This window comes from Echinops telfairi, unplaced genomic scaffold (genome assembly GCF_000313985.2).
Source record: "Echinops telfairi isolate 266 unplaced genomic scaffold, ASM31398v2 ScPeMD7_7424;HRSCAF=8462, whole genome shotgun sequence".
NCBI classification, from domain to species: Eukaryota; Metazoa; Chordata; class Mammalia; order Afrosoricida; family Tenrecidae; genus Echinops; species Echinops telfairi.
Window position 1 is genome coordinate 69,065,865 of NW_022111324.1, and position 13,803 is coordinate 69,079,667.

General features: G+C 41.9%; 1 pseudogene; it reads left to right on the top strand.

Annotated features, from left to right (window-relative positions):
- Positions 1-749: 749 nt before the first annotated feature.
- On the top strand, positions 750-1,550 carry LOC101642114 (annotated as a pseudogene).
- The last annotated feature ends 12,253 nt before the right edge of the window (positions 1,551-13,803 follow it).

Here is a 13,803-nt window from a genome sequence, read left to right on the forward strand (position 1 = left end):
TTGTGTTTTCTTTTATTTATTTTTTTGTCATTGGCTTGTTGGTGTTGGTGTTGTTTTGTTTTATTTTGTTGCTTGGTTTTACTCTGTCTTGTTTTTGTGCATGTTATTATCTCTGCAGGTCTGTCTAAATAAGATAGGCTGGATGAACAATATGGAGGAGAAAACAACAGGTTTGACAGTTCTGGGGGACATGGGAGAGGAGGAGGTGGGGGGAAAGGAAGTGGTGTTAACAAACCTAGGGACAAGGGAACAAGTGATCCAAATTGGTGGCGAGGAGGGTATAGGAGGCCTGGTAGGGCGTGACCAAGAGTAATGTAACCGAGAGGAATTATTGAATCCCTAATGAAGACTGAGCATGATAGTGGAACAAGAGGAAACTAAAAGGAAATAGAGGAAAGAGGTAGGAGGTAAAGGGCATTTTTAGAGGTCTAAATAAAGGCATGTACATATGTAAATATATTTATATATGAGGATGTGGAAATAGATCTATGTGTGTATATGCATAGATTTAGTATGAAGGTAGCATATGGACATTGGGCCTCCACTCAAGTACTCCCTCAATGCAAGAATACTTTGTTATATTAAACTGGTATTCCATGATGCTCACCTTCCCAACACAATCGCTGAAGAAAAAGTGGGTGCATAAGCAAGTGCAGTGAAAAAAGCTGATGGTGCCCGGCTATCAAAAGATACAGTGTCGATGTGGAGGTCAGAGTGAAAGCACGTGTGAGTGGGCTGAAAGGTGAGATCTGACAGAAGCACACATGGCTGCCAAGGTGTTTGAGTCCATCGGCAAGTTTGGCCTGGCCTTAGCCATTTTGGGAGGCGTGGTGAACTCGGCCCAATGCGGGGCACAGAGCTGTCATCTTTGACTGGTTCCGTGGCATACAGGACATTATGGTAAGGGAAGGGACTCACTTTCTCATCCCTTGGGTACAGAAACCAGTCCTTTTGGACTGCCGCTCTCGGTCACAGAATGTGCCTGCCATCACTGGTAGCAAAGATCTACAGAACGTCAACATCACACTGCCCGGTGGCCAGCCAGCTGCCGTGCATCTGCACCAGCATTGGCCAGGGCTGTGATGAGCGCGTGCTGCCATCCATCACCACTGAGATCCTCAAGTCCGTGGTGGCTCACTTTGATTCTGGAGAACTAATCACCCAGAGAGAGCTGGTCTCCAGCGAAGACCTCACAGAGCGAGCAGCCACCTTTGGGCTCATCCTGGATGACGTGTCTTTGACGCATCTGACCTTCGGGAAGGAGTTCACAGAAGCGGTGGAAGCCAAGCAGGTGGCCCAGCAGGAAGCTGAGAGAGCCAGATTTGTGGTGGAAAAGGCTGAGCAGCAGAAGAAGGCAGCCATCGTCTCAACCGAGGGTGACTCCGAGGCCGCCGAGCTGATCGCCAACTTGCTGGCTACCGCTGGGAACAGGCTTGATGGAGCTACGCAAGCTAGAGGCAGTGGAGGATGCTGCCTATCAGCTGGCGCACTCCTGAAACATCACCTGCCTGCCGCAGGGCCAGTCGGTGCTCTTCCAGCTGCTGCAGTGAGCACGCCCTGCCCACGGCCTGGTAGATGGGTGACACCTTCCTTTGGCACCCACGCCAGGAATCACTGTGAAATCTCATGATTGGCTTACATAGTACAGAAAATAAAGTCTCTTCAGATCTCTTCCTTAAAAAAAAAAAAAGACATAGTGTCTGGGGTCTTAAAGGCTTGATGGTAAACAATTGGCCATCCAACTCAGAAGCAACAAAGCCCACATGGAAGAAGCACACCAGCCTGCGTGATCACGAGGTGCTGAAGGGATCAGGGATCAGACATCATCAGAACAAAAAATCGTATCATTGTGAATGAGGGGGAGTGTGGAATAGAGACCCAAAGCCCATCTGTAGGCAACTGGACATCCCCTTACAGAAAGGTCTCGGGGAGGAGATGAGCCAGTCAGGGTGCAGGGTGCAGTGAAACCTACAACTTTCCTCTCATTCCTAAATGCTTCCTCCCCACACCCCCACTATCATGATCCTAAGGGTTGGTTGTGTAATTGAAGGGTAATTTAAAGAAACATCAGACAAGACAATCAGAGGCTAACCTCTTCTGATGACAGGATTAAGAGAGAGATCACCAATGCATTCTCTTAACAGGTTTATGTAATCTGGGGCATGCAAGCAATGCCATACACATATGTAACAGGAAGGGGATATGTTTTAGGCATACACATAAAAGGAAGGGGACGGCCTAGAGGTATACATGTGACAGGAAAGCACATACATAACAAGATGGGTGGGTTCTAGATTTAAGATGGCACTTAACTTCAGTGTCTCTGAGCTGTTCTCCAGTGGAGCAATCTATGATCCTTATCAAAAGAGAGTGGGCCTTACTTAAGGTGAGTGGTCCATTTGCTCTTGATGGCAGACAACCTTCAGTCAAATAGCTTTCAAGCAGCCACACTTCAAAGGTATATTAGCAACCATTTGCTTGCAAGCAGCATCTTAAAATTGTATAATGGCATTATTATGGGGGGACATTGTGGGGAACAACTTTAGTTAGGAGGCTGTGAGCGGGATTCATCTCCAACACATGAATATGGAAGGCCTCTCTCCACAAGAGTCTCGGCCTCCCAGACTTCATAAAATATGAGCTAGGAGAATTTGTCCCCATGTACTCTCTTCCCAGTTCTCAGTTTCCTAGTCGCCTACTTTCTGTATGTAAGTAGACACCATGGGAAAACTTTCTTGCCTTTTCCTGGGTCTGGATCCGGTATCTGACTCATCGACTTCCAGTTCTTTGAGCTTGGTCCAATGGCTTGCCATATTGCCTGTTGATCTTGAGAGCCATCAGCAGCCTACCATGTGACCTGTCATCTGACCTGATCACCTTGGATTTATCCACCACTGTAGCCTGTGGTGCTCTTGGAAATGCTAGTTTCATCAGTCCCTGAGGCTACACCAGTTAGGAGAAACCTTCAGCTACCATCTGACCTACAGACTTGAAACCAGATTGGATTTACCCTCTAGTACAACTGTATCAACCATTATCTTGATATAAATTTCTCTCTATAGAACCAGCCTAACAAAATAAGGAATGACACTTTGGAGTCAAAATCCAAATGTGAGGGGGAGCATTGTAATGTACAAAAAAAGTCAATTTTGTTCAGGTGTGTTATAGGGAAAGGTGGAACCCAAATTATGTTGTTTGCAAATCTTATCCCTCTTGATATATATAGATTATTCTAGAATAATTCCATTTTTAAAGGACATATTACTTTCAGGCTCTTTTAGAAAGCAACCCTCTCATCTTTGTTGTTGTTTTTGTTGTTGTTGTTGTTTGTTTGAGATGAACATCTTTGTCCCTAAAGACTAAGTCCATTTCAATTTTACTTTTCCTCCTTTTTTTTTTAAGCCACTCACACCACTATTCAGGTGTGAGAAATAAGGAATCTGGAGGGATTTGGGGATGGGGAAGTGGATTGAAAAATACTATATGTATTTACACAGCCCATCTCCAGAAATGAAATCAACAACAATGTCCTATTAAACCTTCCATATATGTTTATTTTCATCCCCTCTCCTTCCCCTAAGCTTCACTTTGAAATCTTCCAATTTTTGCTTATTTGACTGTGATACTGTTTGACATTATCAAGACTTTTGTTTAAAAACATTCTCCATTTATCCATAGACCTGCAGAGAATGAGTTTGTGTAGTATAAATATTTAATATTAAAGAGACATTAAATATTAATTTATGTTGAAATTATAAGACAAGATACATAGCATGCAGTAGCGGTCATCACTAAAGTGACATGGATCAACCTGAAATCAATGCTGCTTATACATCAGTATACAGGATGAGCATTTTGAATTCTAAGCAAAGTCTTTTGGGATGTGGGAGATTTTCACATAATATTTGGCATCATGATGTGAACTTTATTTCATATTTCTCTTTCTGAGAACACCTAATGAAAAACAAATGCTAGTTTGGGTTTGATTTGCTTTGTTTTCTAGAATACCAATTAATGTCTAGAGGCAGTGTGCTTCGGGGAACAGAGTTTGAGAAATAATGTCTGTAGCAATTGGACTTTCAGTTCACACTCAGGTTCTCCTCTTCCTGGGCCTCATGCCACTGAGAGTGGGTGGGACTTATGACTTACTTCTAATCCATATAAAGCCCTGATGGTACCATGGTTAAAGCACTTGGCCACTAACTAAAAGATCGACAGTTCGGGCCCACCACATGGTCCTCAGGAGAAAGCTGTGGCAGTCTGCTTCCATAAAGATGTACAGCCTTGGGGTGCATAAACTTACCTACGGGGAAGCTTTACTCGATCCTCCAGGGTTGCCATGGATTAGAATAGACTCAACAGTGGTGAGTTGGGTTTGAGGTTTCTAACCAACAGAGAACAGCAAAGCTGATGGAATGTCATATGTGTGGTTAGGTGACTTGCACATTGCTAAAGAGTCCCTAGGTAGCTCAAATGGTTAGGCCCTGAGGACTAACTGAAAGGCTGACAGTTCAAACCTACCTAGAGGAACCTGGAAGAAAGACTTGCCAAATGTACTTCTGAAAGATCACCACCTTGAAAACCCTATCAAGCAGTTCGACACTGACACACACGGGTCACCACGAGTCAGAACTGACTCGGTGGCAACCAGTTTACTTTTCTTTTTGCTGCCTTGCTTGCCAACGCTTTTCCTCACTGGCTTTAATAATGAAAGCTGCCGCATTGCATAGGTACAAATGTCAAGGAACTGGGAGTGATCTCTAGCCAAAGTGAAATTGAATGTGGATACTTCTGCTGTCAAAACTTTATGTGAGACTCCGCCTCTAAAAGGAACTTCAATTGCAACCTGTGGTAGACTGGAGCAGAGGCCCCTGGTACGGCTTGCATAGACTTATGGCCCGCTGAGACAAGAATATATTAATGTGTGTTATTATAAGTCATTGAGTGTGTGGCAATTCCTTATGCAGCTATAGATGACTGACATACAGCTCTCACCTGAATGGTCAGTCCAAATTTGAATATTTAATATTGAAAAAGTCTACCAATTTTTATGAAGTTTGTTTATGAAGCTAAAATCCAGGTAAGATCGAAGTGACAGGAGCGATGTTTTCCTTTTCTCTTTTTTGCTTGAAGAAAATGCTGGTTTCCTTAACGGACATACACTGTAAGCCGTGGGCGTTACACGATCCCGTAGAGTGGCCCTTTCCAGAAACTCAGACTCACTGCCATCAAGTCGGTTCTGAATCATCGCAACCGCGTAGGACGGGGTAGAACTGCTTCTGTGGGTTTCCAAGATTGTAACTCCTTATGGGAGTAGCAAGACTAGTCCCTCAGAGCTGAGTGGCTCGTAGTTAATGGCCTAGCATGTAACCACTAGGCTACCGTTGCCCCTGGCCCTTTCACAAAGGAATTATTAAACATAAATGGTGCTTCACTGGTTTAAAGGGTGGACTACTAACAGAAAGGATGGCAATTCAAACCTCGCCCACCTACCCCTAGTCATTCAGCAGAAGAAAGATGAGCTGGTTGTTGCTTCAACATTTACAATCTCAGAAACCGCACGAAAACAGTTCTCTGTCCTATGGGCCACTACACATCAGAATCTACTCTCCAGCAGTGCATTTTCCAGTCTGGTGAGATTAGCCCAAGGAGAATGACTATGCAACCCATTCTGGGCCTTTAAAAATCCATGCACAAGCTTTGCTGCATTCTCCAGTTTCCACTTGGATAGCTTTTCCAAATGCAAACTACGACCACAGCTATCACTCACAAATAGATAATACACCAGTGCTGGCACTCTACTCCACCCTTTCCATTGATTGGTCTTTTCACTGCTGCAGCAACACTACCACGTAGGTTCTACAACAAACTTTGTTTTACAGACCTTAAGTAGCTCTCCCAAGGTCCAACAGTTCGAAAGAAATAGCAGAGTCAGCTTTTGGGCCCAAGTAAATCACAGGCCGTTCACCCCTCTGTACTGCCTGGAGAAAATTACAACTTGAAACTTTTCAGACTGCATTTGTTCCCGGATTTGGTTGTTGGTTATTTACAATGGAACCGAGTTTATTGTAGGTGGGGGCGGGGGGATTGTGCCCCTCACTCTTACAAGCTCCCTGGTCCTCACAGTTTGACTGAATGTATTTGGAGAGTTGGGGGAAGGGATTCTTGAGCTATATAAGTGCAAGTCAGGAAAGATTCCTCATTTTCCTTTTGATATTTAAGGTAAATCTCAGAACCTGCCTGGAATGGATCTCTGAATGCACCACTACCCATTCTGGGATTATTAATTTTACCCAAACTCTTCACTTTATTCCAAGTTTACCACCTCTAATGTTAGCTCTCTTCTCACTCAAGGTGTGCATACTATATATGAGAGCAAGTTGAAAAGCATTGCTCCAAAGTCATAGAAACATTTATTAAACAAAGGTGGCAAAACGTGAATCTACTGTTTCTCGGTATGCCCTCCAGCGAATTCTATGCGCTTTTTGAAAGCTATGTTTTCATCTCTCTAACCCTTCCCCCAAAGACTTCTGTGCGCTTCGACTAACCCACATCAACATAGAAATGCTGACATCCTCAAGGGAATTGTATCTCTTTGGAATGGCATTTGAGGCTAGGGGACAAAGAAGTCTGAAGGGGCAAGCTCAGGGCTGTGGGGTAACTGAGGTAAGGCTTTTCAGCCAAATTCTCCTAGGATAGCCCTTGCTACCCTCAAAGAATGAACAGGTGCATTGTAGTGCTAGAAAAAATCCCTGGAGCAACTTTTCTGGACTTTGTCTCACCAATGTTGTATTCAAAGTTCTTAAAACGTCTTCATAAGAAGCCCCTGTGGCTGTCTTGTTCCTTGATAAAATCTTTCATGTTTATCCCTTCGAGGTTCCCAAAAGCAGACCTCATCATTGCTGAGCTATCTGCCTTGATTTAAAGTGGTCTGGAAAATGCCCTTGCAAACCACTGTGTTGATTAGATCTTTTTTAAAAAGGCACCCTAATGAAACTAAGACAATTGCATATTACTGAGAGAACTTGTGTACAGCTATGCACTGATCAAAGAGACATGTTGGAACACCTTTTGTTTGTAATAAACCTGTACATGCATCAACTGAAATTCTAGCAGCAATACTTTTTGATTTAAAGTCACATGAGAACTGCTGCTCCTCCCTGCCTTGCCCTTTGTTTCAGTGACATTGATGTTGGCTTATTCAGTCCTGGTTAGCTGTGTCCTGGGTCACTTCTAGACACCACTTGGATGGCAGATGACTCCTATCCTGGGGTATATATAAAAATCTTATAATATACAGAATCAGAATTTATGAAGTGAAGAGGACCAGAAAACTACATTTTTGAAATGTTTCCTATATAAAATGAATATGCATCTTAAGAAATGCTTGTCTGATAGACACTAGAAATGGACTTGGAATCAGAAATTCCAAGACTATCTGCACACCCAGGGACCATGACTGCTGGATTTCAACCAAAGCTGAGGTTCACAAGGTGAGAACTGAGGAGACCTCATAGGGGTTGAACTGTTTAGTTGCCACAAAGATTTTAAAACTACATGGACTAGTGTAAGCATTCAAACTTCCACTGATTGGGAGATGCCAGAGCAGGTAAAGATTATTCCATCCTTTCCATTTACACCAAATTTTGTAGTGAGGGGTGTATTACAGGAGAGTGGAAGGAGCAGGTCCCTTCTTTTCCCACGTCAACGCAGAACCTGTTTAGTCATGGCCTAAATCCCACTCGTTTTGTCACCTGACAAGCAGTACTGGACAAATTGGTTAGTTGTCAGTTTATTCATGTTTCACTGTCCTGCCTGGGAACTTCTGTTTTTAAACACATTATTAAGGAGTTCCAGTCCACAAAATGTTCTAGATTCTTGTCATTGTATAGAGTAGATTAGAGGCAGCTTGGCGATGTGAAAAGAAAATAGATTTGACTTTCTTGGCTTGATACTACTTTCTTTGACTGTATCAGAGTATTCAAAATTGTTGCCCAAGGTGGAGAGGCCATCCTCATTAGAGCAAGAAAAGCATTCTCTGTCAGAAATATTGTACTCTTTGCACATAGCGTACCTTGAGAGCGTATAGCATCATAGAATGCAAACAGATCATATGGCCTAGGGCTAGTTCACTGAGATAGAGGCAGGCACATAGCAGGCAGGCACACTCCATTACTATCTATTACCAAGACAACGGACATATTTAAAATTATGTTCTTGGTTGGCGATACCTGTTGTTAGCTTTTCACTTTGAATTCTTTGTAGAACTGCTTCTGATAGCATGACATGCAAGGATTCCTCCTAAAGGTCCCCCTTCCAGTTTATCCTAAGAAGCATAAAATGCTCTTACAGAATACCAATAGTATAAAGTAGGAATTTTCCTTTTTAAGAGAAAATTTCTGTCTTTATCTTGCATTCTTTTTCTCTTACAACATAGGAAGTCTTAATCCTAACATCATTACTGTATTAGAAACTTGGATTTAAATTGTTCGTTAAACATGAAATTCTGATAAGATAGATTAGAGCAAGATGGCAGCATAAGTATAGCTGCTTGTTCCTGTCTGCCCACAAAACACAAACACACACACACACACACCAGGAAATGGCAAAATTAATGCGGTCAGAACCCTGCAAACCAGCCAAAAGGTTATAACTGAGTGAATGCTGACTCAAGAGGAAGGTGACGTATGAATGCTAGAACAGATTTGGTTTCCTGTCCACCTGTATCCCAGTCTCATTCTCGCTAATGGGGCCACATTAAAGCAGTGACCGCCCCTGGGTCCTGAAAAGGAGCAAGGTCTCAGGCTCTAGAGGGAGCAGAGGAGGCAGCAATTGCAAATTGTTATGAAGTGAACATTTTCATAATTGAGCCGAGGAACAGACAGTTCTGCAATAATACTTAAAGATTTCAATACTTAAATTCATTTTCAGTAATAGAGAGATCATCTGGGCAGAACAAAAAGAACATAAAGGACTTAAGACTATGAAGCAACCACAGGCTGCCAGAAGAGCAAACAAATCTGTCTTGGGAGAAGTACAGCCAGCCTACTCTTTAGAAGGAAAGATGGCTAGGTTTTGGCTTATATGCTTCGGAAACATGATCAGGAGGGGCCAGTCCCTGGAGAAGGACATCAGGCTTTAGTCAAACAAAAGGTCAACACAAAAGGGGGAGATCCAATTTTGGGAATGATGAGGACAACAAATGTATAGATGTGCTCTACACAATTGATCTATGTATTGTGATGAATTTTATGAGCCCCAATAAATTGATTTAAAAAAAGGGGGGGGGGAGATCCTTAACAAGACAAATCGACAAGCGGCTGCACCAATGTGATCGAGCATAACAACAATTGTGAAAATGGCACCGAACAGGGCAGTGTTTCTCTGCTGCACACAAGGCCTCTGTGTGTTGGGAATATACTCAATAGCGCCCTAACAGAAGCAACGACACAAACCATCTGGACCCTACAAAAGCCTAAAACATTCCAACCAACAGCAGATGAGCATGCATTCTTCTCAAGGGTATGCGGGTCATTCCCTGAACAGCTAAGACGACAGGTCACAAAGGAAAGATGGACATCTCTGTGCATTTCAAAAAGGAGAACTCCTACAGAGTGTACCCTGCGATCACAATGAAAGAAACAAGAAACAGAAACTGGAGAAAGCCTCAGAATGAAACAAGCTTCTGGAAATTCAACAACACACCACTGAGGAAACACTGGGTCAAAAAAGGAAATGGTAGTAGAAGATAGCAGAGACAGTAGAAAACACTTAGGGACAAGGAAAATTAAATCCGCAGCATAACAAAACTCATGGGATGTAACCGAAGTAATGGTCAAGGTAGGTTTTTAACTGTAAATGCTTACATTCATAAAGAAGAAAGACCTCATACAGCTCTGATGAAACAATATTCTTTTGCTTCTTTGAGGCTTCCTCACTTCCATTATCATGACCCAAGTCCTACCTTTCAGTTCTGGCTAGACCGGAGCATGCACCCTGGTACAGATAAGAGCTCAAGACACATGGAATCCAGGTCTGATAATCCCCTCAGAAACGGAAATGGTCGTAGGATACCCGGAGGGTAGGGGGAAGGTGAAGGGAGAGGGGGAGGAAGGGGAAATCTATCACAATGATCCAGCATACCCCCACCCAGGGAAACAAGAGAAACGTGGGTGAAGACAGTGGCCAGTGTAAGATATGAAATAATAATAATTTATCATTTATCAAGAGTTCATGAGAGTGGGAGGGAGGGAGAGGAGGGAAAAAAATGACCGGATACCAAGGGCTCAAGTAGAAAGAAAGTGTTTTGAAAAGGATGATAGCAACATATGTACAAATGTGCTTGATAAGTGGATGGATGGATTGTTTTAAGAGCTGTAAGAGCCCCCAAGAAAATGATTTTTAAAAAGAAAATTTAAATATATCTATTTACCGCATTATTTTAGTGACAATGAAATCATGGAAATCCTTCAAGGGCATATAAATATCTAAATTAATAAAAGGAAAGAAAGATTTCAAATCAGTAAACTAACTTTATACCTTGAGAAAAGCAAAGCAAACTAAAGCCAAAGCAACCGGAAGGGAGGAGATCAAGATTACCAGAAGGAAATAAATCAACACATTTTAGCTAGGCTGACAACTCATCAAGGAAACAACACTTACATCTAAAATCAGAAACAATCATCGGAACATAATTAACAACCATACAGAAATAAAATGCATTGTAAATAAATAAATTAAAGTTACTCTATTCCACAACTGATATGGCCTTAAATAATGGACCAATTCCTAGAAACACACAAGCGAAATTGACCTGAGACTAAAGATAAAATCTCAACAGATCTGTACCAAGTGAGGAGAGTGAATTGACAATCAAAATCCTCTTAAGAAGCCCATGTCCACAACCAGCTGGCTTCCCTGGAGAATTCTATCCAATATTTAACAAACAATTAACTTAAATTCTTCTCAAACTCTTCCAAAAAATAGAAGAGGAGGACCCACATTCTTATCCATTCTACAAGACCACAGTACTCTGATACTAAAGCAGACAAGGACATCACAAGAAAATAATCAAATCATAAGCACATTGAGATTCCACCTCATACCCATGAGGATAACCATAAGCAGAAAAATATGGAAAATAACAACTGCTGGCAAGGATATGGAGAAATTGGAACCCTAATTAATTTTCTGATGTGAGTGTAAAATGATGCAGCAGCTAGGGAAATAGTTTGGTAGTCCCTCAACAAGTGATCGTATCACCCAGCAATTCTACTACTCGGTACATACCCCAAAGAACTGAAATCAGGAACTCAAACATATGCACTGATGTTCTTGCAGCACTTCGCAATAGTCAAATGGTGGAAACAAGTGTCCATCAGTACTAGGTGACTAGATGTGACAAAATGTGATATACTCAGTCATATTCTGATACATGCCACGACTTGGCTGACCTTAAAATCATACAGCATTATGTTGTGCAAGATAACTTCTACTGCCTTTGAATCCACTCCAACCCCTAGTGAGCTTATATAGGGCTCCTGAGGGTGTGCATCTTTACAGAAACAGACAGGCTCCTCCACTGGATAGGCTATTGGGTTTGAAACTGTGTTGGGCCAGGTTGACTGGAGAAGCAAATTCAGTGACACTTATATATGTATAAGAAAGAACTTTATATCAAGAAGTAGTTGCATATCAGGAAAACTTCCCAGCCCAATCCAACTCAAGTCCATAAGTCCAAAACTAGTCCATAAGAGTCCCACTTCAGACTCACGCAGGCTCATGCAATGATGTAGAATTCAGGAAGTTCACAGGCAGTTGGTTGAAATGTCTTGTGGATCCAATGGCGGTGGAAGCATCACAGGGCTGGGACAGGTCTCAGTGCGGCTGGTCAAGAGGAAGGTGAAGTCAGGGAGAGAGAGTGGCTGCCTCCAGAGTGTCATGTATCTCTGTGACACCTCCAAATGAGGTCATCCATCTGCGACCTGATTGATTGACAGGATTAATATCACCCATATTTTCTTACAGGTGCCATGTTGGGACAGAAAACCTAACTGTCACAGAAACACTGACCTGAGAGTTAACAGTCCAATGCATATCCCACAGCACTAAGTCAGACATCAAGAAAAAATACTGTGTAAAAAGTTAGTGTGTTTGGGTAGACTAGAGAAACAAATTCATAGAAACTCATGTATGTCTAAGAGAGAGTTTTACATAAAGGGCAATTGTACATTAAGAAAGCATCCCAACCCAGTCCAGTTTAAACCCATAAGTCCGATATTAGCCAATATGTCCGATACCAATTTATAAAGTCCTCTTCAGACTCATGAAACACATGCAATGACACCGAATGCAGGACAATCACAGGCCAGTGGGTAGAAAGTCTTTGGATCCAGCAGTGTTGTAAACATCTCATCCTGGCAGGGGGTCTCCACATGGCTTCTCCTGCTTCCAGGGCTGCATCAGGGTAAGTCCACGTGGTTTCTCCTCAGAGATGTCTTGCAGGAAGTCAGCAGAGAGAGATAGTGTCTCCCACCTCCAAGAAGGAATACTGATTTCCCATAATTCTCTGGAGAAAGCTATGCCCACACAGAGACCTCATTGGCTCTGATCTGATTGACAGGCTAGGCTCCATCCCTACACTCTTAATTCTCAAATTGACAAACTATTATATGACTACCATAGTTTAGAATTTTTAAAATGTGTTTTTTTATTAGTGGTTACTAAGCTTCATGGGGATGTATTGCTCCATAAATACTGAGATTCTTTTTGTGATGACGAAAAAAAATGTTAATGAATAGGGTAATAATTGTATAACATGGTAAGTGTAATTAATGTCATGAAATTGCACATTTAAAATGGTTATTTAGTCATCTTATTATAATTTCATGTTATAGTAAAATATATTTAGCCAAAATATGGCCACCAGTTGTCTATCACTTTGTTGTATTGTAGTACTTGTGTGTTGCTATGATATGGAAACTATGTCACTGGTGTTTCAAATACCAGCAGGGTCACCCAAAGTGAACAGCTTATAGCAGCACTTCTAGACAAAGAACAAAGTTTGAAGAAGGAATAGGCTGTCCACTTCAAAGGAATTCGCTACTGAGAACTTTAGGATAGCATCCAGACATTGTCAGATACTGAAAACCTCATAAATATTAGCAGAGCCTTTTCAGAGGTCCTGCCAGACACGAGTCCCTCAGATCAGAAAGCAGTCAAAACATGACAGAGGAAGAGTTGCTTTCTCAAAGTAGCACCAACCATAAAGGCACGGACTGAGTAAAGCCTGCAGGAATAAAGCCTATGGACCATCACTTGCTGATAGGGAGCAACTGAAAATGAGATGAAACAGTTACAAATATTAGTTAATAATCAGAACTTGGAATGTATGAGGCATGAATCTAGGGAAATTGTAAGTTGCAAAAATGAAACAAAAAACAATTAGATGGCTATGCTAGGTGTTAGTGAGCTCAAATGAACCAGTATTGACCACTGTGAATCAGAAAATTGTATTATTTACTATGCCAAAAATAACAATTTCTTTTTTTTAATTATTTTATTCACGGCTTGTACAATTCTTATCACAATCCATACATACATCCATTGTGTCAAGCACACATGTACATTTGTTGCCCTCATCATTCTCAAAACATTTGCCTTCTACTTTAGCCCTTAATATCAGTTGCTCATTTTCCCCTCCCTCCCCACTCCCCCTCCCTCATGAACCCTTCATAATTCACTCTGCACTCACCCACCTTTACAATGATATGGTTTTTTGTTCTTTGATGCTTGATACCTGAT